At 43.8% G+C, this 11,875-nt stretch overlaps 1 long non-coding RNA gene across 3 annotated transcripts; it reads right to left on the reverse strand.

The window, feature by feature from the left end:
* Nucleotides 1-2,740: 2,740 nt before the first annotated feature.
* LOC146179768 (uncharacterized) lies at nt 2,741-8,347 on the reverse strand. 3 transcript variants are annotated; one of them, XR_014700763.1, is made up of 3 exons: nt 8,206-8,347; nt 4,265-4,316; nt 2,741-2,972 (listed from the first exon to the last, which is right to left on the reverse strand). It is a non-coding gene; the product is annotated as an uncharacterized LOC146179768 (long non-coding RNA). The 3 variants fall into 3 exon arrangements; XR_014700762.1 differs by having other exon boundaries at nt 2,741-2,975; nt 8,206-8,339; XR_014700764.1 differs by having other exon boundaries at nt 2,741-2,975; nt 8,042-8,251.
* Between the last annotated feature and the right edge of the window lie 3,528 nt (nt 8,348-11,875).

The following is an 11,875-nucleotide window of genomic DNA, read 5'->3' on the forward strand; positions in this document are numbered from 1 at the left end:
GAACATGTGGGTGTACTGTGTATGTTCCTTGGCTAAGAAATATACACAGTACACCCACTCGGTGTACTCGAACATGTAATGACGCTTCAAGCGTACTACTTCGGACGTAGTTTACGCCCACTATTCTATATATCGCCTTTTTCCTCACCACTGAGGCGCAATAAATAGCAGCACATTGTCACTTTGTCTGCCAAAAAAGGTGCCTGCAGATTACAATTACAAGGCCTTGACAAGCTTTGCCAAAGTGCCGCTGCCGTGCTTTTTGTCTACAGTGGGATCACTCACGACAGACGCGCCACCTCGATCACCTCGTTTGTTTGTAAACATGAAGGAGATACAACTGTTACATACTTTCCTCTTGAGCGACATTTAAGTGGCTAGTCATATTCTGACAGTAGTTGCCAAAAGCACTCCGCCCAATTTGATCTCCTAGATATTTCCCTTTCATGGTGCGGATATGCGATTTCTACTTGTCCTATGTCGACGTATTCGCGCATTACTTCTAGCGCCTCGCGACCTATTGTAAACTGATTTCCTTTATGTCGGTAGTTTATCGTTACCTTAGCCTTCTCCGTATTAATTTTAGGCCTACCGGTATGTTTGCTCTGTTGATGTCATAATAATATTTTGAGTGTCGTCACGATAGCTGCTTAGCAAGGCATTATCATCAGTGGATCTCAGGCTACTAGGTGTTCTCTATTAAACCTTATATCTAACTGTTCCCAATCTAGATCTCTGAATACTTTCTCTGAGCAAGTGGTGGATGTTTGAGATTTTGTCTCCTTGTCTTTCGCCCTTCCTTGGTGGAATTCCATTACTTTCTTTATCGCGGGCATGTTACTGGCATGGTTGCATCTGTTGTAGACAAGGAGGTTATTTTATTGGAAAACATTTATTGTCAGCAATGAGCGATTTGTGGGCTCTACACTTAGATGGCCTCAAGGCCGTTGCTCTTGGCGGCCTTTTGAGCCCACTCAGTAGCCCAAACTTGGTTTTAGATGAGCCGCTGCGAAAGCCTTCAGGAAGCGAACTTGAGGGCATAGCTAGGCTAAGCCACTCTGTCATTCCTACTACAGCGCTGTCTTCCTAAATATTTATCAGCTGATTCATCACTGATATCACTTTGTTCACCTCAATCGATAACTCTCGGATAGCAGCCGCACGCAGTGCATGGATTGAAGCGCTATATATGTTACTTCAGATCATCAAGGCAATTCATTTTTTCTTGCTTAATTATTAGCTCAAGCTCTTTTGTAGATCTATGCGAGTATTTCAATGTGTCACACAGACGCGTGTCGAGGTTGGTTAGCTTAGCATAAAAGTACATCTGTTCATCAATTGGCCGGGCTGGCATTTCGGCGCCATTATATTGCAATGTGATTGTAAGCAGATCATGTTTAGCTATTGTCCGGGTAGGCCACGTCGGCCGAATTTCTGTGCGCGTTAGGATAGCGCCACTCGCCCGCAAAATATTTTCATATACGCAAAATTCAGATTCGGCTGCTAGAAAAAAACAGGTTATATTTATAAAATGAAATAATTATAATATGAAAAAGTTAGTTAGTTAGTTAGTTAGTTAGTTAGTTAGTTAGTTAGTTAGTTAGTTAGTTAGTTAGTTAGTTAGTTAGTTAGTTAGTTAGTTAGTTAGTTAGTTAGTTAGTTAGTTAGTTAGTTAGTTAGTTAGTTAGTTAGTTAGTTAGTTAGTTAGTTAGTTAGTTAGTTAGTTAGTTAGTTAGTTAGTTAGTTAGTTAGTTAGTTAGTTAGTTAGTTAGTTAGTTAGTTAGTTAGTTAGTTAGTTAGTTAGTTAGTTAGTTAGTTAGTTAGTTAGTTAGTTAGTTAGTTAGTTAGTTAGTTAGTTAGTTAGTTAGTTAGTTAGTTAGTCGTATCACAGGCTCTAACTGGGGTAATATGTGAAACGGATCCCAATATACTCTCCTGCCCCGAACGCTTATGACTCGCGATGGCATTCCTTTGGATAGCGCCTCTTAACAAAACACGTTGCTGGGCTAGCTAGTTGGTGGAGCATGGTTCCGTAAAAAGATATTCAGTGCTACATAAAAGACGCGGACGCTGGAAGGAAACACAGGATGGGCGCTCATCGCTCCTGCAGGCCCCGCCCAGGAGGTTGACAACTCAGGCATAAAGCTAAAAGTTTGTTAAGCTAGTACGCATTCTCATTGTGGAGCAAGGCGTCACGGACGGAAAGGAATCGATAAATGGACAGCTAGCCCTGTTTGTTCACTCCGTTCTTGATAAATTATTTTACTCGATGCAACTGGTGCGAGCTGCACCTGTATCCATCATAATTTCTAGAGTGAAAGTAAACATCATTCCTTCTATGCAATGAATGTTCTCATCTTGACAGCAATGCCTTTACAACGGCTCCGAAAAAAGGCGGCCTTTTCGCAGCTCTACAATGATCTAGCCTCGAACGCCGTAGCAGATGCAGGCACACGAGGGCCGTAGCAGCCTTACGTGCAAGGTGGGCACCAGGACAGTGCCATAAAAATATTTAAAGGCTTCGGCCATGACGCTGACAATCGCTATGAGTCACTCGCTTCATTTGTAGCCCCCTGCCATCCCGAAAGATACAAGTATGGCCGACATTCATCCAGAGTTCTGGACTGCAGCACGACTTTCTTTGTTTTTGTTTTAGTTATCAAAATTAGTGTCCTCCATCATGGCCTGTTTGTGGCGACCACGAAAAGCTTAAGGATAAAAGCCCCTTGTACACTAAGACTGAATGTTTCAGAGCCAATGCCCCAAAACGCCTTTATTTTATCGTTTGCAGTGAACCTACAACATTACAGTGCTCCGCCTCTTCCCTGAACGTGAGGCGCGTTCAAATTAGGCAGGTAGCCCCGCGGCAATTCCAGTGCATTCGAAAGGCACGTTCCACCTCCGACTCGGCTTATGTGTGCGTAGCAACCACAGCCCGGCCGACAGTCCCGTCCATTTCGTCTGAGGTCACACAGCTGTACAAAGAGGAAAACGAAGAGCGGGTCAGAGCGATTACGTCCTTGGGGGCACTTTTTACGTAGGACAGAACATAGGCCTCCTAGGCTCATCCCTAACTGCAACACAGAAGTATGTAGCGCCTACGGATCATTTTACTATGTGCAATGTCACAAAGTAACTCTCTAAATGACGATGAAAGTCCCAAGTTTTGTCTGCAACAAATAACTATGCGCCACTGCATTCACAACATGCACTCGCAACATAGTGTTACTCATTCACCTCCACCTCTGTGGGATATAATATATATATATATATATATATATATATATATATATATATATATATATATATATATATATATATATATATATACATACCAGACGTCCCAGCTAGCTTGAACCAAGGAATACAAAATAATATATTTTAGGTAGGTCAGTCAAACCAGTGGCATACAGATGCCAGCCTCCTTGCGCACTAAGGCAATTTTTGTTTTGCAATTACTTAATTAGCTAATTATGTAAATGTTTCTAATTTATTAAATATTCATCTTAGACCAAAAATGCGAATTGGAAAGTTGTAGAGCCCCTTCAGAACCCCCATTTCATTAATTGCGATAAAGAAAGTCTCACGTGTATCTTTTCTTCCAGGCTCAAAAGAAAGTCCACGAAATACAAATAATACCACGTGACTAGCGCATTTGAGCGCCACGATTGTGGTGCTCTCAGTCGTGGTGTCTTGGCTTATATCTTACCTGTACTCAAGTAGGGGGTGAAACGTGGAGGCTAACCGAGAGGGCTCTACTTAAGTTGAGGACAACTTAGAGGGCTATGGAACGAAAAATGGTAGGGGTAATATTAAGAGATAGGAAGCGTGCAGAGCGGATCAGAGAAAAAACTGAAGTTACTGACATTCTAGTGGAAATTAAGAAGACGAAATGGGCATGGGCAGGACATGTAGTGCGAAGAGAGGATAACCGATGGTCGCTTAGGGTAACAAACTGGATTGCAAGGGAAGGAAAGCGTAGCAGGGGGTGGCAGAAAGTTAGGTGAGAAGTTCGCAGGGGTCAAGTGGATGCAGCTAGCACAGAACCGGATTAATTGGACAAATATGGGAGAGGCCTTCGCCCTGCAGTGGGTATAGTCAGGCTGATAATGATGATGATGATGATGTCTTGGTGTGCAATAATTCGTCAACCGGCAAGAAAAATTTTCTGGGAGCCTTTCCTCAACGACATTTTCCCATGGTCTGGTACGTTACACTGGTCAATGAGTGGGTACCACAAGTAAAACACAAATAGCCTACGTACCTGTCTACGGCACCACAGGTGGCTGACGAATGGAGCAGCCGGGTTACCAGCCCTGTGTAAGAAACAGAAATAAGTTATTTGGAAGGCAGAAATGTGCGCGACTTTGCCGATTGTTATGAACTGCGGAGAGAGAGGGAACATTAAAAAGCCGATGCGATGGTATATAAGCACTAGCCAGACGCTGTGCACATGTCTATGCAATTCTGAAATACTGCCTGCAGCTCAAAGACGGACACATTCGATGACAAAACTGGGCTGTGGTACGCTAATGATTCCGCCTTACGACTCATAAGTAGTCGCCGAAATATTTTATTATAACGATGCTTGTCCAAATAATGTTTGCGTTGCTGAGACGACTGACGAAATACCAAATTTTCGCATGCATTTTGTGCCTTTATAAATACCATTTCCATCCTTTTTCAAAAGTGGTTTGTAAGTTGGCCCTGTCTTTCAGGCTTGCCTGCATGGAGAATTAGTGTTTAGAAGTAATACCTGTTTTGAGTCATTCTGGCGTGCTCTCCATTCAGCCAACTCCTTTTTATTTCGACGCTCCCATGTTTTTCAGCCCTCAGCTCGGCATATATGACAAAAATAGAAATTACGAATACAGCTAAAACCAAGCACATAATGTACTTTGCTATGAAAAGAGGGTAAAAATCGTTCGGAAATTAAACAATTAAAATATCTACTCCACAGTTGGAGCACAATGTTAGGGAACTTCTTCTAGAGGAAAGAAGGTAGTACACATTCGGATATCTGGAAACAAACTAGCGGACTGGGCTAAAGCAGTGGGCGTTTTCGATGAAACAAGAACATTTCTACCAGTGCTATATTTAAACTTGATTTATTAGTTCAATAAAGCATGTCGGCTTGTCAATCTAAATGACCAGTTAAGCGCCGTGTCTACTTCAGTTCCCAATTACCTACTCTTCACAAACATACGTGCGCCTTTCTCTAGCACCATATCCTTGCGTCATTGGCTGAAACCCCTTCAAAATTTCCTCACCTATACTTTGATGCAAATAGCTGCAAGCTCGCGTGCTCTTTGAGGACAGTTGCGGCTAGTTCTATATACATGGGAGTGTGTCGTATATTAGACTTCAGATTTATTATTGCGAAGGTGCTTACTATGCAGCAACAGCAGCACGCAATGCAAAAACACCGAACAAGTATTCCGTTCAGGGAATAACCGGAGCAACCGCGGTGAGGCGCTGAGATATGTAAAAATGCTTGTAAAGTAACAACTATAACAACATCCTAATGCGCTGTTGAAGCACTCGCAAAGAAGCAAACCAAAGGTTCTACACGCATCTTAGACTTGTTCACGATATTTGGATGCTATTTATACATTCGCCTAAAAATTGAGAGCGGGGGAAGGACAGATTGTGAACATATTTTAAGACAAGTTCACAGCCATGTCTTCTGGGTTGATAATATTTGGCTAGCCTATCTCAAGAGGCTTTGTGATTTGCATTGGTAATGCTACGATATGTGTTTACCTTTCTCTCGTCTCCTAACAGTCTCAATTACGATAAAAATTAGATACATAACGTCGCTTAACCTGGTACGACTTGGGAAAGCACTATTTTGACACAGTTTATTTTGCAGTAGTAGATGTAGTGGCCAGCTCTGTCTTTTCGCCTGTTATTATTCGCGCCGCTTGGAGCGGAACATCTCAGCCTCCGGCCATTGCCACGAAAGCTCAAGCTGGATATTGAATTCACTGCATGCGTCATGCGAGCTTTACAGCAAGACCCCGCGACATAAGCATGGCCACTTAGGACACACACACACACACACTTAATATGAGCAAACATAAAGGCAAGAAACTTTATGACAAACGACGTCACAGAAACCTCCTGCCTATCAGCGCTTGGCCATGTTATCTACCAACTACCACTTGCTAGTGGTACACTCGGACTGTGAGGTATGCTACCCAAGTTTCCAGGAGAAAGGTACAAAGCCCCGCTTTGCCCAGCCGTATGAAGATACCTGCGAGGCCCAATGGCAGTGTGACAAACATGGATTCCATGAAGGCTAGAAAGCAAAAGTGTCTTCTGGCGGGCTGGTTGGTGTGAATCATCCTTTTTAAAAACTGCGCGAATAAAACAAGGACCGAGCGAGAACACACTGCGCTTGTCTGTGTTTCTGTGTTCTCGCTCGGGTCTTGTTTTATCCGCTCAGTTTTTAAAAATTGCTACAAAGCAGTATCCCGAATTCACCCACCCAAATCAATGGCGAATCTCAAGTTGGCAGCGCATACCAGTCAAGGCTTCTGACATACCCCCTGTTTGTAAAATTTAACCCAGGAAGCAGTGATTTTGTAATAAACATCTCGGCTATTAAGAAGTAGAGTATTTCGTAGTCTCTTAGGCTGATTCCCTATTAATATTTTGGTTATCGCAGTGTAACCTCCTCCTTATCTTAACATTGCTGTTGTTTTATCAGCTGTATATAAAAGTCATATCTGCCCATATAACTCGTTTAAATGCGCTTGACACACGTTGCTTTGACAGCAAGTGGTTTTACGTATTATTTTATCTCTGATATAAAGGATACGTTAGGGCGAAAGTCTTACTAGCCCTATTACGTGACATTCCGTCGGTCGGCGTAAGTATATGATGGTATTTTTAAAAATGGCATTCCAACTGCCATTATCAGGCCGCAGGAGCGGGATGTGGGATGACGGCATGCAAACAGATACCCATCTGCCAGGACCCTTCACCCTTTATCACCACTGGTGCGTCATTTGCCGTACTGCACCACTAACGGACATCCACGTGGAGAGGCATTTATTTTCGGTCTTTCAGGTCACAATTGTGGAGGAACTATTCTTTCGTCTTTAGCTTTTTTTATTTCAGCCATGTGCTTCACATATATGAGGAGGAGGGCGAAAGGCGTTCTGAGTGGTAGTTTCATTGACGTTCTCTCAATTAGAGCGTATCTTCTGGTCAAGTTAGGGGCTAGTTTGCAATTAGGACTCGAATAGACGGCATATCTACTTCCTCGAGTTTAATGATTGAATTACCTCGCCGCACCACGTGACCGAAAGCAACGGGCGTCGTAGGAAAATTATTAGAGAGCATCATCAGTGAAGCACTAAAGTGCCGTATCACGCTATTGGTCACTTGGTGGCGTATGCGTTGGGAACGGGTGTCGCGACACGGCATTCCTCGTGCGAGCCCTTGCAATCCTACACATCGCATACCTAAGCATCTCCACCTACATTTTACTTAAATATTTACTGCTAAATAGCGCGCTATTCAGCGATCACTGTAGTGCGCACAAAAGGAGTAAAGCATGTCGTTTTAGTATTTCCAGGAAGCTTGGAATAAAAAACACTACAGCACTGCTAGCTCTACTAGCAAATGATATCACCCTGCAAGCAGCGCTCTTCAGACCATGTATCGCATCTGCGAAAAGTACCATGGCGGCGCTGTTTGTCTCTTAGCCGCTCAAAGGAACACTTGGAGTGACCATTAAACTGTGTAATGGGAGTGGTAACCATGTCCTGACCTTTCGAAGTCTTTTGGATTTCAGGCACCGTGTAGGAGCTGCACTATTTGATTGCTAACCCGTTTTAAAATGTGTCATTGTTAAGCTTGAGCATGCAGAAACGCAGTGGCAGCCCCCCGCCCCTTCTTTCTCTTAACGGCGCAGAGTTGTTGACCGCCGACTGAGGAATCCTTTCTGCAGCGCACACCAGTTCATAAAAATCACCACAACATTTGCTGGTACTTTAGAATGGTTTGTGAAGGTTGTACTGCTCATACTCACTCTACCAGGCTATAAGAATTCACCAGAAGAAGCAATAATAGCGCAGACCACTTAATATGAGCCATGCTGTTGTTACTCCGAGACGAGGAAACTTAGCGTATGCCAAGAGCACAGCGCTGAGAACAACTATGTAGCACGGTATTCAGACGAAACATACGTCTGACCTGAACGGTGCGAATACGAGATGTGCACATTGCACGCAGGTGCCGCGGGGAGCATAATGAGAGAAATCTTTTCGCCTATTGCAGCGTAGCGCTAGAAGAATGCTTTTTGCTAATAATCATATTAATATACACTTGGAGGAATGTATCCTGCAGACGTATTTCATGCATTGTCGTCGCTAAAGCTGAAGATAATCCTGCTTAACAATGTCTTGCAACACAAAGAAAGGCTACACTCTATCAATCACTCCGAAGCATTTACGAACCTAGACTTTTAGGCCCGCATTCGCTAATTCCCTGAACTAAGAATTTCCCGACTCGACCGCCCCCCACCCGTCGCATGCCCGCACTCCTACAACAGGCGACTCTGACATCCTGTGGACAACTATGGCGGCACTGACTAAATTAGGAAATTGTTTTTATTGAGAAGATGTACAGCACCTCTTCTTAATCATACCAACTGTTTTGTATCATAGTTTCCCTATTGTGCCAGAACTTCGCACAAGCTTTTTTACAGCGACCCGCTCATGCGGTAGGATTCAGAAGAGGAAGGCACAGCCAGACATTTTGCAATACATTAAGCCACATTATACCGAGCTTATCTGGGGAAGCATGTGCTATAGTAGATGGTAAATCAAATATAACAAAACAGCTGCCTCATCATAGCTGTATTCTGTGCAGTACTCGCTGCATATAATGGGAAGTAAACAATAACACCGTGAGAAACTTTTACAGCGTTAGTATAAACGAACACCGCAGAAAGGAAAACTTGCCCTGCGTTGATAGATGCTGATTCGTAATCACAAATAAAGAGCTTTTACTGAAAGCAAAGCTGTTATTAGATGCAAAAGAGCGAACTATTGAATGAGTAAATCGCCATCCCAGGCCAAAGACACGACAACTGTGCAACTACCATCCTTAGAAATACAGCCGCAGTTATCAGAGGCTGGCAAATATGTAACATCTTACGTGTCTCCATATCGGAATGCGGTTTATATATGAAATGATTTATATCCCAATACGGACAATTAAACCTAATATTGAAAGAAACCCAATACTACGCATGCTCTAAAAGTTCCTTTTAGGTCGCGGTAAGTGTTTAAGCCTCCATGCACATGACTACGTGCGCCCCTTTGCGCTCGAGAGAAGTTCGGGATTCACCCCACTCGTATGAGTCTTTATTTCCTACTTCCTACTCTAGTCTTGTCTGCCTTACAGCACCGCCAGCTAGTTCGAACTCGAGTATGCGACACCCAGATCTAGATAGCGTGAAGCCACTGTGCTTGTTATTCTCATTTTGGCAGCCAGTGTCCACAGTAGTAATCCGAATGAAATGATGCTGCAAGAAAAGATGTAGAGACAATGACCGGCTCTTTGTTTTCGGAGCACTTGTGCCCATTCATTGCTGCGCGGGAGCTTTGCTGCTTCCACCACGCTGGTGCATCACAGATTCTACGAACCATAATACTCGTGCCCAGTCTCCTGCAGAAGCGCCTCAGGCAGTTAATTTTCACTGCTACTAAAAAAAAAAAAAAAAAAGAGTACCGTAAGTTGCGTAAGTGTGAATACACCTTTTGCTAACTGGTAAACTCTGATGTCAGCTTCAGATACGATGGAATTTCACTACCTACATGAGGTTCTCGTCCGTGTTGGCAACGCACAACTATTGCTACGGGAAGTGCTAGCGAAAGCTCTTCACAGCCGCTCTTGTATTCGGCTACATCGGGACCTTTGCTCTTTATAGGCTCGTCGGTGCTCAGTATGCCTAGACGACAAACTATTTCAGCCTCCTTAGCTTTCAAAAGCGATCCACGCACTTTCAAGGTAATTGTTACGAAGAGTTCGGTTTCAGCATCGCGTTTAAATCGTATTTTTTATTATTTATTTAGAAATACTGCAGAGTCACTTGACTCCAAGTAGGGGTGGACCCAAATAAAAACTACATTACAAGAATACATCAACAAAGGCAATCACAATCAATTACAGAAAGTCAAAGCATGAAACTTGGGTGGCTTTATTTCGGCAATCCGACGTAAAATGCCTTACCCTGTGTTGAAGGCCTGGAGAAAACAAATGAAGGCATATTTTTGTCGTTAGCCCAAATGCAAATTATTGCAGTTTCGGTATCGGGTCGCTAAAAATTACGAGATGCTTTGGTGACTAAAGTGGTGAAAGGCGAAAGCCTGAGTATCGTATTCTTACGCATATTTTGCGAATGTGGCGGTGAATGATGCTTCTAGTAAAGTGGGTGACTACTGATTCAAATCCCTCCCTTCCATATTGGCATGGTTCATGTGTACGCGGAGAATTGTAACAGATAAAGCGCTTTTCTATCCTGTAAATCAATATCAAACGTCGCTGATGTCTGCTGTACTAACGTCTCCTAGACATCTGGGTATGCTTCTGTTTGCTGTGCGGTGTGGCGTTCGAGGAAGCGACAAATGAAAGGGCGCACGGACACTTAAACTGCACGCCCGGGGGGGTCAGCTTCGTATAAGCATTAATCGCCTTGTGATGTCATGACCTGTCGTGACGGTACATCGCGTGCCCCTTGTTGAGCACAACCAGCATTTCGTTTATTGCATTAAAGTTTGCCAGCATTGTATAATTCGTCTACAGGAAAGGAAAGGTGAAGTATATGTCACTCGCGAAATCTCGCTATCATTCTCACTGTAGACAAGGGGAATTATAAAGAGTGTTTCACAATCCGAGGCGTGACTCAGTGCTGAAGCATTGGGCTGGGGATCCACGGGATGGAGGTTCGATTCCCCGGTGGGGGAGACAAGGCGTATTAATGTATGTTTTAAGTATCAGACCCGCCCGGCTGACGTCAACGATAAGCCATTAAAGGCTTCCGCCTTAGTACCCGTTGAGTGCCCCTGTAACCTACAATATTGCACAGGTCTGCCCCGAATCGCTATAATGCCCCCTTTAACAAACTCCTACGAAAGAGCCGAACTGCTCTGTGAGCAACCTGCTCACCCAGTATCCTAGCGCTGCTGTGGCTTCAATTCTCTTATCAAAATTTTGCTCAAGTTCTGCCCTAACGTCGCATTTGATTCGGCCGTGAAACGTATTCTCGCAACGTCACACATAAAGCCTACCAATCAGTCTGCCCTGCCATGACGTCTGCCAACTAAATCCTGCCACCGTGGTGACAAAGATGAATTCGGGCTCTAAACTCTCAAATTCTGCGCTGAATTGTAGACTGTCTGACTCAAAATGCAAAGATCCCCGTCGGATTTTGTCCAAATTGACAAATATTGCGAACAGCTTCAGGCAGGCAGACAGACAGAAAAATACAGGCGCGATTGGCGAAAGGGATCACTACCTCACGGCAACCAAAAACAAAGATTTCTGTTCGTGAAGTTGCGGAAAGCGATAAAAAGAACAAAAGCTATGGAGGAACAGAATGTCTTCTGTGTGGACGCTGCATGCGCGTCCTGTTCTGTGTATATTGACAATCTCATATGGGCACCAAACTGCATTGGCCTCGTTACAGGCGAAGCTTCCTAGGAGGATTGATTGATTGATTGATTGGTTGATTGATTGGAAGAGAAAGGCGCGGTAACTATCTCACTTGTTTTCTGTGGACACCTCAGCCGCTCCGTAAGGGAAAAGAGGAAGGTGGGAGGGAAAGTGGAAAGAAATAACGCTTGCTGCGACGTACTCC

This window comes from Amblyomma maculatum, chromosome 9 (assembly GCF_055883805.1).
Source record: "Amblyomma maculatum isolate TAMU_Amacu chromosome 9, ASM5588380v1, whole genome shotgun sequence".
NCBI lineage: Eukaryota > Metazoa > Arthropoda > Arachnida > Ixodida > Ixodidae > Amblyomma > Amblyomma maculatum.